A 12,630-nucleotide genomic window follows, 5' to 3' on the forward strand; every position below is an offset into this window, starting at 1 on the left:
GGCTGAAGCCGCTGGAGGAGGTAGGTCGGAGTGCCCCGCCCCCCCCCCCCCGTGAATAGGGGTGACCGCCGGTAGGGTTGCCGGGTGTGAAGTTGTGAGCTGCTGGCAGTGCGCTCGGGTCTGTGTGCCTTTGTCACACCCAGGTCCCTCAGAGCGGGCGGTGGGGCCCAATCCCGCTCCCCCGAGCGCGTAGCCGCCACTGTGTTGCTGGTGCTAAGCCTAGGGCAGCGCGGCCCTTCGGTCCTCGTCTGTTCGCGATAAGTGTGGGTTTTTTTAATTCCTGCTGTCCGTTTCCAGCAGTTGACGCGCGGGCTCCTGTTACCCGTGCCCCCGTCCAGGCCCTGGCCATGATTTCCCTGCGGGGAAGGTGTGTAGGGGTCGCTGAGCAAGGTGGAGGGCCACGGCCCTGTCTCACTCCCTCCCTCCCTCCCTCCCTCCCAGTGGCGGGGACGGGGAAGGGGAAGTGAGCCCTTTGATAATGTAACGTTAAGAATAATTTAAAACCAACCAAACAAAAAGTCTTTACGAGGCACTTAACAAACAAACAAAAAAGAGCGACTTATTAAAGTCAAAGTCCTGTTTTTCCTTGAGGAAAATGTAGGCTTCCTCCTTTCAGGATGCAGTTGAGGTGGGGAAGCAGAGTGTGTACTGTAGTCTCCTTGCAGAGTTTTCAATACATCATGTTGAAAAACATTGGGTAAAGATAGCATATATCCTTATAGTGGCCACAGCATACTTTTCCATAACTGAAGACGCAAAATTTTTTAGAAAACTTAATGTTGCACATGGCTGGCTTCTTACACGTGCACATAAGTGAGCCCTGTACAGCTAAAACTTGTGGTGGCTCTTGCATTTGGCAGCTGTTTTTGGCAGTGCCTGCTCTACCATCAAGGCATACCAAAAGGATAGGTCTTAATTTTTCTTTAACATGAAAAAGATGTGCATTTATTTTTTCAAACTAGGAGACAGTTATTTCTTTAAGAAATTACCTTTCATCTGTGAAGGACTTCAGTAATGTGAAGGCTGCATATGTTCTGACAGTTCTGTGGAAGAACATCGTGATTATTTGGTATTTAGAGCAAGGTATCTGAATACTGCTGTCATGGCAAACCTCTGTTATGAAGTTCTGTGAACAATCTGTTCCTCCTTTTTTTAGAGTATGCTTAATCTTACAGAATGTGAAAAGCATTAACCCTTTGAAAGATTGTGGAATCATAGGATGCTCTGAGTTGGAAGGGATCTTTAAAGTCATCCAGTCCAACTGTTCTGCAGTAAGTGGAGACATGCCCCACTAGATCGAGTTGTTCAGTCAAGCCTGACCTTGAGTGTCTCTAGGGATGAGGCCTCTACCACCTTCCCTGGGTAACCTATTCCAGTCTTCCACCATTCTCATAGTAAAGAACTTCTTCCTAATGTCCAAGATGACGGCTTTGTTTTGAGGTGTCTCATTCTGTATCTGCCAGTACTGTGGCCAAATTGCTTGTCTTGAGTGTGGGACAGGTTTTGTGTTTTCCCTTGTTAAGGGGAAACACCTTTTTCATCCTTCCATAAGAAGAAGGGATAACAATTGGCATACTTCTAGAAGCTGCTGTAGGAGGTTGCAGGTTGATGGGAGTATGTGTATAGAACACGTTAGTGTGGTGGAATCAAGGCATTATCCTTCTAAAGTGAAGTATTTTAAGGCATCTGAAACAAATTTACATAATCAACTTAAAATGTTGTTAGTATCTTCTAAAGAAGACTTAATTTGCAGTAGTAACTACAACAACTACAATTTTGAGTTATAATCAACAAAATGAATTAATATGGATTTTCTTTTAGAGCTGTTTTTGTGTTTTTTTTTTACTCTGTGTATTTGAGACATAATAGGTTCTTATTTTTATTGAGACTTTGTAAGTCTAGTAATACTGAAGGTTCATTTGTTTGCAGATTTGGCCATTGATTTAATAGCTAATCAGCAAGATGTGTGGTCATTTTGTCATAGTGGTTTTTACTTCTTACCCCTATTTTGTTACTGAGATCAGTTTGTTGTTGTTGTTTTAATTCACATATTGAGGTTATGGATGAAAAATGGAACTCAATTAAAATGCAGAACAACAGTTCTGAACTCAGCCTTATTATCTACTATGACCTGATGTTGAAGGATGGGATTGATGTCACATGAAGTAGATGTCTGAAGTGAAGAGAGTTACAAATATAACCAACAAACATTTCAAACTTTAGTGTCACCACAAACCTCATGACTAGCCTGTGGCACCAAGTGCTATGTCCAGTCTCCTCTTGAAGACCTCCAGGGATGGTGACTCCACCACCTCCCCGGGCAGCACATTCCAACATTCCAATGATGAATGACTCGGTGAAGAACTTTCTCCTCACCTCGAGCCTAAACTTCCCCTGGCGCAGCTTGAGACTGTGTCCCCTTGTTCTGGTGCTGGTTGCCTGGGAGAAGAGACCAACCCCTTCCTGGCTACAAGCACCTTTCAGGTAGTTGTAGAGGGCAATGAGGTCACCCCTGATCCTTCTCTTCTCCAGGCTAAACAACCCCAGCTCCCTCAGCCTCTCCTCATAGGGCTTCTGCTCAAGGCCTCTCACCAGCCTTGCTGCCCTTCTCTGGGCACGTTGTTAGTAACTGTGAGATAAAAAAACCCCAACAACTAGTTTGGTTTTCCTTTTTAGTTTTACTTTTGGTTTCTCAATGTGAATTAGTTACTGAAATTGAAAAATTGCTTCTGTAACTGCAGAGAAGGCTGCAGCTGTCAGTTCTCTGTCACATTGTAGTCAAGCCTGCTTCTAGTTGGTCAGCTAGCTTTTCTAATTAGTTTTGCTTGCAAGCATGTCCTATATGGCAATTTTTATATACTGATATCTACTTTTATATTTTCTGGTAAGCTCACACATAAAATTTTGCAAAAATGCGTTTAATCTGCCCTAGCAATTTAAAGTGAAATTCCCAACAGTCTCAACTTCAGAAGAATTTTCATTGATTATGTGCTATATTAAAAGTGCTTTCAGTTGTATAATGTGCTCTTGTGGGAAAAATGCCACTTGATCATGAATGATCATAGTAACATAGTAATATAATTTAAAAGATACAATGTCTATCAATGTCTTGTGAGATGCAGCTGTGATACACATAGGATATTGGTTGAAATATGGTATTTCTGATGGTGGTACCCCAGTTCCTCTTGTATTTTTTTTTGCTCTTAATTATTACATTGTCACAGAAAACCAGCTACAAGCCTTTGAGATAGCTCAGTTGGTAGTATCTACAGGAGTTGGCTGGATATGAATTCCTTTCTATTGAAATGTCAAAATAAAAAAGAAATTCCAAGAGTTATATTGATCCATATAGTAATATGGAGGGAGGTTGTAGCCAGGTGGGGGTTGGTCTCCTCTCCCAGGCAACCAGCACCAGAACAAGAGGACACAGTCTCAAGCTGCTCCAGGGGAGGTTTAGGCTGGATGTTAGGAAGAAGTTCTTCACAGAAGAGAGATTTGCCATTGGAATGGGCTGCCCAGGGCGGGGGGTGGAGTTGCCATAACTGGAGGTGTTTAGGAAGAGACTGGATGAATAGAATAGATTAGACCAGGTTGGAAGAGACCTTCAAGATCATTGCGTCCAACCTATCATCCAACACCACCTAACCAACTAAACCATGCAACCAAGCACCCTATGAAGTCTCCTCCTGAACACCTCCAGTGATGGCAACTCCACCACCTCCTCAGGCAGCCCATTCCAATGGGCAGTCACTCTCTCTGTGTAAATCTTCCTCCTAACCTCCAGCCTAAACCTCTCCTGGTGCAGCCTGAGACTGTGTCCTCTTGTTCTGGTGCTGGTTGCCTGGGAGAAGAGACCAACCTTTGCCTGTCTACAACCTCCCTTCAGGTAGTTGTAGACAGCAATAAGGTCACCCCTGAGTCTCCTTCTCTCCAGGCTAAGCAATCCCAGCTCCCTCAGCCTCTCCTCACAGGGCTTGTGTTCCAAGCCCCTCACCAACTTTGTTGCTCTTCTCTGGACGACATTCTTCACATTCTTCTCTGGATGAGGCACTTGTTGCCATGGTTTAGTTGATGAGATGATAGGTTGGCCTTGATGATCTCAAAGGTCTTTTCCAACCTGGTCTGGTCTATTCTATCCTATCCTATTCTATTCTAGTGGTAAAATAAAACCATATGTTGAATGCTGGTTTTCTGTGTTTGGGGTTTTTTTTCTAAAGGGGGTTTAGTAAATAAATGCTTTTAGTAATATGATTTGTGAAAAGACTGCATACTGTTGAGTGTTTAAGCAGAGGAGCACACCAAGGAGGTTTTCTGTATAATGAATGGTAACAGAGGTAGTGTCAGAGAGTTAGCTTCTAGTTCACTTTCAGATAGGAGAAGAATTGTAAAATAACAATGTCAGTTGCATGTGGGTGGTTGGCTATTTAGCTTCCCTGTGTCTCAGCATTCATAAGAAGTAGGAAAGTAGGAAGGTTGGAGGAGATAGTTTAAAAATATCACAAATAGATGACATGACTGCTCCATCTGTAAGAGTAAGTTTTTGTGCACAAGAAATGTGCATGTGTGTATATATATGAGCTGATAATAACAGCAAATAAAAAAATACTTTTTTTTTTGAGATATGATAGTTTGTATATGGTTGGCAAAATCTGATAATGCTCTTTTTTGGCTCTTACCTCATGTCTACTTCTGTTGTTCCTACTATCTTCAACTAGAAGCATGAATGCATAAGAACTTACTTGCATAGCTGCTACAGCTACAAATTTGTTTAGCTCTCCCACTGGAATAAAGAGGTGGTGGAACATGAGGGATATGCTTTATTCATTAAAACACAATGAGTAGGTAATGTTCTGTATGCTGGCAATGGTAATAGGACATGGCATTTTGTTTGCTAATGTCCTTTTGCAAAGAGCTCTGTATTTCAGGTAGGCTTCTCTCTGTGTTTCCCACCTCCCTCCGTTACCTAGCAAAAGTACACACTACACTCACTCTAGTAGGATGGTCCAGAGTATCTGTAAAACACTCAGAGGCTGCAGCTATTCTGCAGCTTGGGAAGGATGCTTTAACCCAGAATGTAACCACATGTTTTATAGAAACTTAGTGTCCAGTGATGCGTGGTAAGGAATGTTCATAAAACAGTGGGAATTCCTATACCTTAGAATTTCTGCAATTGCTGTGTGATCTTGAACAGAAAAGTGGTAAAATGTAAATAAATCACTGGTGTAAAATGGAAAACAATTATAGCTCTAAATAATCCCTTTGGAGAGTTATCTACCATAAGAATTAGTCTAGTAAATAATTTCTCCCTTCTCGCTTCTTCAGGCTGGGAGATACTAACTTGGCTGCATTGCTTTTGTTGTGACTGGTATTAACTTCTCTGCTTTGTCCCTTGTCCCTTTTGTGTACAGGGGGGTAGGAGAGGAGGCAGGAAAGGGAGAAGCTATTAGCTTCCCCTGGTCTTTGATCAGAGGGTTCCTTGTGCTGTTCATTAATTGTAAATACCTGTAAATATTGTAAGTACTGTATATTATGTACATGTTCATTGGCTTTCATTGTAGATTGTAGTTTTGCTTGTAAATACAGCTTTCATTTTCTTCCAACTGAGGTGGTCTGGCAAATTTAATGTTTGGGGGGAATTTCCAACCCACCCTACTTGTTTACTTTGAGGGTGATGAGCACTGGAAGAGGCTGTTCAGATTGGTTTTGGAGTCTCCTTCTCTGGAGACTTTTGAAACCTACCTGGATGTGTTGCTGTGTGACCTGATCTAGGTGAACCTGCATTTGCAGGGCAGTTGGACTAGGTGATCTCTGGAGATCTCTTTTCAACCCCTACTATTCGATGACTCTATGATGGCTATGTTATCCATGCTATGGAGAGAAATCATTTGCCTATTACTTTCTGTGCTCCACATTTCTGAATTGCTGCTATGCAGAGTGTTTAAAGCTATTTGCTCTAGGAAGCTGTGGCATTACAGGCACTTCAGGAGTTATTTTTATATTCAGAGTGAAATGGGCAGAGTATCAGCATCTTGCATCTACACGGTGATGGTCATATAGTTGTAGATGAAGTATGAAACAACTGAACCTAGCAAGTTAGATTTTAGACACTGTTAGGGCATACAAAGATGTGTAAGGGTTTTCAAAATTGCCTCAGCATTTAACCAGGTTCATTTCAGGTATTTATCTGGACTATAGCCATTACATCTATGTCATTACTGAAAACTTGCGAAACAAAGCTTTTCTATTAAATACTGTTTATAAAGAAAATAAAAACCCAGATAGAGTCATCTGGGTTGGACGTGATGATCTTGAAGGTCTCTTCCAACCTGGTTTATTCTATTCTATTCTATATACAACTAACTGGGCTGATGCCAGAGTTATGACACAATTTATCAAGGCACTCCTGCTTGTTTAAAACAAAACAATAATTAAAAAGTTAAAAAAAAATGGTGTCATGGCCTTGCTGTAGGCATCCTTACGCTGTAAATGACACAAGTGACCTTAGCCCCTCTCCTGACATGCAAAATCCCCCTGTCGTTGCTGCTGGTTTCTTCTCTTGCCAGCAGGTTTGCAAGACTGATGGATAGCTTACAGTGGTCTGCTTTGACAAAAAACCCTGAAATTTCAGTGTGGGTGAGGTAATTTAAAATGGTTTACTATAGCACCTGTTGGCACTGCTGTATGACAAATTACATGCTTATCTCTGTGCAGTGAGCCTTTACAGGATCACTGCTGTTTTGTCTCAGTGCCTGTTTCTGAGGTCCTTGCTATCTTTCAGTGCCACTTAAAGATGAGAAATTTTAATCCTTACCTCTTGTCACCTATGGCTTAGCAGTAGGTAGAGAATGTTTTTAAGTGGTTTGGTTAGAACTCAGGAGCCCCAAATGAAAAAGCACCACACAGCCTTGAAAAGAAGTGGAAGCTGGGCGTTTAGGGTGAGGTTTTCCATCTCTCAAACCATTATTTATGTCTTCCAGGTTAATAGGATGCAGCTGTGATTTCTTCACTGTTATATTTGGCAAAAAATATGTGGATCATGCTGTTATGGTGGGGAACATGTAAAACAACGTGCATACATATTTACATTATGGTCTGAACTAACGTTTAGAAAACTATTGTGAAATACCATTAAACAGTTCATGAAATGAAAATGTCTGCGCTCAGGAGTAGGGGTTTGTGGTAGTTCCATCCCTGGTCCCTCTGCTGACTTGAGCTGTGTCACACAGCATGGGTAGGAACTGGAAGGGACCCCCGCCCTGCCCTGGCTGAAGTGCATTTGCCTAAAGCATGTTGCACAGGAACATGTTTGGCAGGTGGAGAGTAGAGAGGCTTTGCAGAGGGACCTCGACAGGCTGGACAGATGGGCAGAATCCAACGGCATGAGATTGAACACATCCAGGTGCCGGGTTCTGCACATTGGCCACAGCAACCCCATGCAGAGCAACAGGCTGGGGACAGAGTGGCTGGAGAGCAGCCAGGTAGAGAGGGACCTGGGGGTGCTGGTCAATGGTAGGCTGAACATGAGCCTGCAGTGTGCCCAGGCAGCCAAGAGGGCCAATGGCATCCTGGCCTGCATCAGGAACAGTGTGGCTAGCAGGAGCAGGGAGGTCATTCTGCCCCTGTACTTAGCACTGTTTAGGCCACACCTCAAGTCCTGTGTCCAGTTCTGGGCCCCTCAGTTTAGGAAGGATGTTGACTTGCTGGAGTGTGTCCAGAGAAGGGCAATCAAGTTGGTGAGGGGCTTGGAACACAAGCCCTATGAGGAGAGGCTGAGGGAGCTGGGTAGCTTAGCCTGGACAAGAGGAGACTCAGGGGAGACCTCCTTGCTCTCTACAACTACCTGAAGGGAGGTTGTAGACAGGCAGAGGTTGGTCTCTTCTCCCAGGCAACCAGCACCAGAACAAGAGGACACAGGGGAGGTTTAGGCTGGAGGTTAGGAGGAAGTTCTTCATAGAGAGAGTGATTGTCCATTGGAATGTGCTGCCCAGGAAGGTGGTGGAGTCACCATCATTGGAGGTGTTCAGGAAGAGACTTGATGGGGTGCTTGGTTGCATGGTTTAGTTGATTAGGTGGTGTTGGATGATAGGTTGGACACAATGATCTTGAAGGTCTCTTCCAACCTATTCTACTCTACTCTACTCTACTCTACTCTACTCTACTCTACTCTACTCTACTCTACTCTATTTTAGTTCAGATGAGTTTTGAAAGTGTCCCTTTCCTGGGTTAAAAACCAATTTCTTTTACCTCCTACTGACTGCAACTGGAATGTCTTTGTGGATTTTAGTCTTCCCCACCTCCAAATGAGAAAGGAAAGGTGGGAAAAGGCTTTTTGTGAATTTGAAGACTATTAGTGGAACCCAGCATCAGATAATGTAATAATGGGCACTGCTGTCCAAAATATGTCAAGGTACAATAGACCTACTGGATTATGTCTGGCACTATGCTGCTGCAAGCTAATGTGAAATTCAGAAGAGAATTACTAGACAAATTACTGTTGTTTGCTAATCTGACACAGAAAAATATAATCAATGTGTAGAAGATATTTTACAGGAAAAGTTCCAAGCTGAAATAAATTTTATTGTTCATGTGTCTAAGTAAGGGCTTCTGCTGTTACTGTCTTCTCAGGTATACTAGTAATTAAAAAGAGAAAGCCCCAAACATCCAAAATTTGGAGAAATACTGGAATATTTCTACATTGCAAATTTCTACATTGCAAATTTTTAGGTAAGCTTTTTGGGAAAGAGTGTCCTCCAACAAAGCTGACAGAGCAGAGATTTAAAAATAAATAGTAAAAAGGGGAGACTGATCTTACATGATTTAAGAGTGAAGAGACTGAGAGCCTTTTTTTGTGTGGTTGATCTGGAAATCAGCCAAATTGCTTGTTATCCTGGGATGGAACAATTAATGCAATTAGAGGAAGAGTGGGGCTATATAGCCTATCACAAGCTGCATTTGTGTTGTTTGTTTGTTTGTTTCTGATTGTTTGTTTATCTGAATGATTCAAATGAATATGAAGGGCATGTTCATTTACAAGTCTACAAAAGGATCTAGGAGGCCACCCTTTTCAGCACAGTAGCTGGAAAGGAAGGAGGGAGCATGGGGCTTTCCCAGTGCTGTCAGCTGTGTCAAGCTTGTGGTGGAAACTTCACAAAAACCTCCGGAGATATTTGTGTTGACTGACTCAGTGAGAGAAGGATAGATAATAGTTGAAGGCATGGAGCTGTATGGTGTGGGCTTCTATAACATTTCTCTATCTGTGAAACTTAATTTACAGTGTATGGAATGCAGTGGCAATAGGCATTATGGAGATTGGGAAGAAATATTAATTTCAGTGAAAACTAGACGTTGCTGTCCTGGAGGATAATTATTTTTGGAGATAAGAGGCTAGGAACTCCCTGAAGTGTTCTTATGTATGTCTTGGTAATAGTCCTGTTTGACTTACATTTTTTTACCTCCTGAAGGTGATCTTAGAAGGTTGTTTTTTAACTCTCTGCCTTGGTCAGAGAAGTATATAGGTGAAAACTGTACTTCATGTTTATAATCCTCTTGAATCTTCTTTGTTCTAGGGATGTGTTTTTTTGACCTTGACTGACCTAGAAATAGATTTTTTTAAATTTGGTTTTTAGTCTTCTTTAAAGAATAGAATAGAATAGACCAGGTTGGAAGAGACCTTCAAGATCATCGCATCCAACCCATCAAACAATCCAACCCACCTAAACAACTAAACCATGGCACCAAGCACCCCATCAAGTCTCTTCCTGAACACCTCCAATGATGATGACTCCACCACGTCCCCGGGCAGCCCATTCCAATGGGCAATCACTCTCTCTGTGTAGAACTTCTTCCTAACCTCCAGCCTAAACCCCGCCTGGTGCAGCCTGAGACTGTGTCCTCTTGTTCTGGTGTTGGCTGCCTGGGAGAAGAGACCAACCCTCTCCTGGCTACAACCTCTTTTGAGGTAGTTGTAGAGAGCAATAAGGTCACCCCTGAGTCTCCTCTTCTCCAGGCTAAGCAACCCCAGCTCCCTCAGCCTCTCCTCATAGGGCTTGTGTTCCAAACCCCTCACCAACTTCATTGCCCTTCTCTGGACACACTCCTCCAGCAAGTCAACATCCTTCCTAAACTGAGGGGCCCAGAACTGGACACAGGACTCGAGGTGTGGCCTAAACAGTGCTAAGTAGAGGGGCAGAATGACCTCCCTGCTCCTGCTAGCCACACTGTTCCTGATGCAGGCCAGGATGCCATTGGCCCTCTTGGCTGCCTGGGCACACTGCAGGCTCATGATCAGCCTACCATCAACCAGCACCCCCAGGTCCCTCTCTGCCTGGCTGCTCTCCAGCCACTGTCCCCGGCCTGTTGCTCTGCATGGGGTTGCTGTGGCCAATGTGCAGAACCCAGCACTTGGATGTGTTAAATCTCATGCTGTTGGATTCTGCCCATCTGTCCAGTCTGTGGGAGTCCCTCTGCAGAGCCTCTCTACCCTCCAGCAGATCAACTCCTGCCCCCAGCTTGGTGTCGTCAGCAAATTTACTGATGATGGACTCAATGCCCTCATCCAGATCATCAATAAAGATGTTAAATGAGGCAGAGGAAGAATTTTTTTTTAGTGTATACTCTTAATTCAAGCTTTGTGTTGTGATTTTGGAACTGGATGATACAAAACAAGTAAATGCAACGTTGAACAGGAGGAAAGTGCAGTTGGGTTACAGGCATCCTGGCCTGCATCAGGAACAGTGTGGCCAGCAGGAGTAGGGAGGTCATTCTGCCCCTGTACACTGCACTGGTTAGGCCACACCTCGAGTACTGTGTCCAATTCTGGGCCCCTCAGTTTAGGAAGGATGTTGACTTGCTGGAACGAGTCCAGAGAAGAGCAACAAAGTTGGTGAGGGGTTTGGAACACAAGCCCTATGAGGAGAGGCTGAGGGAGCTGGGGTTGCTTAGCCTGGAGAAGAGGAGACTCAGGGGTGACCTTATCACTCTCTACAACTGCCTGAAGGGAGGTTGTAGACAGACGGATGTTGGTCTCTTCTCCCAGGCAGCCAATACCAGAACAAGAGGACACAGTCTCAGGCTGCACCAGGGGAGGTTTAGGTTGGATGTCAGGAAGAAGTTCTATACAGGGAGAGTGATTGGCCATTGGAATGGGCTGCCTGGGGAGGTGGTGGAGTCGCCATCATTGGAGGTTTTCAGGAGAAGACTTGATGGGGTGCTTGGTGCCATGGGTTAGTTGTTTAGGTGGTGTTGGATTGGTTGATGGGTTGGACGTGATGATCTTGAAGGTCTCTTCCAACCTGGTCTATTCTATGTATTCTATGTGTCTAAAGCTGTGGGGAAACTGTTTGATGGAACTGTGAAGAACTGACTCTTCTGCACAAAGGGATGGGTATTTTTTTAATGCAATACTCACATTGGTTTTGTTCAGTGTTTAATTTCAGATAGTGCAATGATGGTTCTGTTTTGCTTCTGTATTTTAGAACCGGCTAGCCCAGCTATGTGAAGGTGAAGTGTGACCTAATGTGCAGTGAAGCCAAAGACCTGCTTATATCTAAGACTTTTATTTGTATTTTATATCTTTAGAACTGAGACTTATTTTTAAAATACTTTCCTCTTATGTTCCATTTCTGCCCCACCCCCATCTTTTTTTGTGTCATTATTGCATACCGACTGATTTGGCTTACCTGGGAAAGCAGTAACTGAGTCTTGAATCAACACTTGTGAAACACCTACACTGATGTTTCACTTACCTGCCTTGTAATAATTGCACTTTAAGATCTCAAAACTCATCTAACTGGTGTGATATCAAAGCACTTTCTTGCTATATTTTCCTAATGAGTTTCTAATTGCTGTCTCATTTCAAGTCCTGGTGGTATTTTTCCACTAATATGCCCCTGCTGTGTCCTCATATTAGTCTGCAAAGTCCTTTTCACTCCTGTGCAAGCTAGTGTTTTTTAGTAGTTGTGAAGGAAGATTAATATTGAAAAGCTAGCTTCCTTAAGTAGACCCCCTGCTTGGCATGAAGAATCTTGGGTAAGGATTTAATTTTTTGAGAGTAAGGTTGTTTTTTTGTGGTTTGGGGTTTTTTTTTTTTCTTCTGTTATTTCACCTGTCCCATGGCAAGAAAAAAATCATCACTTTAAAGAGTCAGGAAAACGACTTAGAAAAGTGGTAAGCTGGTATGTCTTGGAAACCTTTATATTCATCTGTATAAAATTTAAGATGTAAAATGTACCAGTGACTCTTGTGAAGCTCTTAATGTTCTCTTTCTTTTCTAAGTGTGGTTTGTAGACCTTCCATTGCTTGAGCACCAGCTAATAGGTATGTGATTGCCTGGGATGCAGTGGCTGCTGAATTTGCTCTTTGCTTAGTGGAAATGTGTCCGTATTTATTTTATTGTGTGTGTTGTGGTTGGTTTTTGTGTGTGTTTTGATCTGTTTTGTGTTTTTTTTTTAAACAAAGCTGCTTGTTTGCTTGGAGCTTGATGTGATTGTGAGACTTGTCCCATGGGCTCCCTTCTTGCTAAGATCCTGGCACATCAGTTATTCATGGACCGGTACTTCTCTCCTGTTTAGGTTTGTTCGATGTGCATTGTCATAAGCCCTAAACCAAAGTGGTGCCTCACTTTTCTATGGG

General features: G+C 43.1%; 1 protein-coding gene across 1 annotated transcript in view; it reads left to right on the top strand.

The window, feature by feature from the left end:
- The first annotated feature begins 56 nt into the window (after positions 1–56).
- XRCC4 (X-ray repair cross complementing 4) overlaps positions 57–12,630 on the top strand; it is a 131,488-nt gene continuing 118,914 nt past the window's right edge. Inside the window, exon 1 of the mRNA XM_054178238.1 lies at positions 57–71. The gene's annotated coding sequence lies outside the window, so the exon portion shown is untranslated. The remainder of the gene's footprint in view (positions 72–12,630) is intronic.

The sequence above is a fragment of the Dryobates pubescens genome, chromosome Z (assembly GCF_014839835.1).
Source record: "Dryobates pubescens isolate bDryPub1 chromosome Z, bDryPub1.pri, whole genome shotgun sequence".
In the NCBI taxonomy this organism is placed as follows: domain Eukaryota; kingdom Metazoa; phylum Chordata; class Aves; order Piciformes; family Picidae; genus Dryobates; species Dryobates pubescens.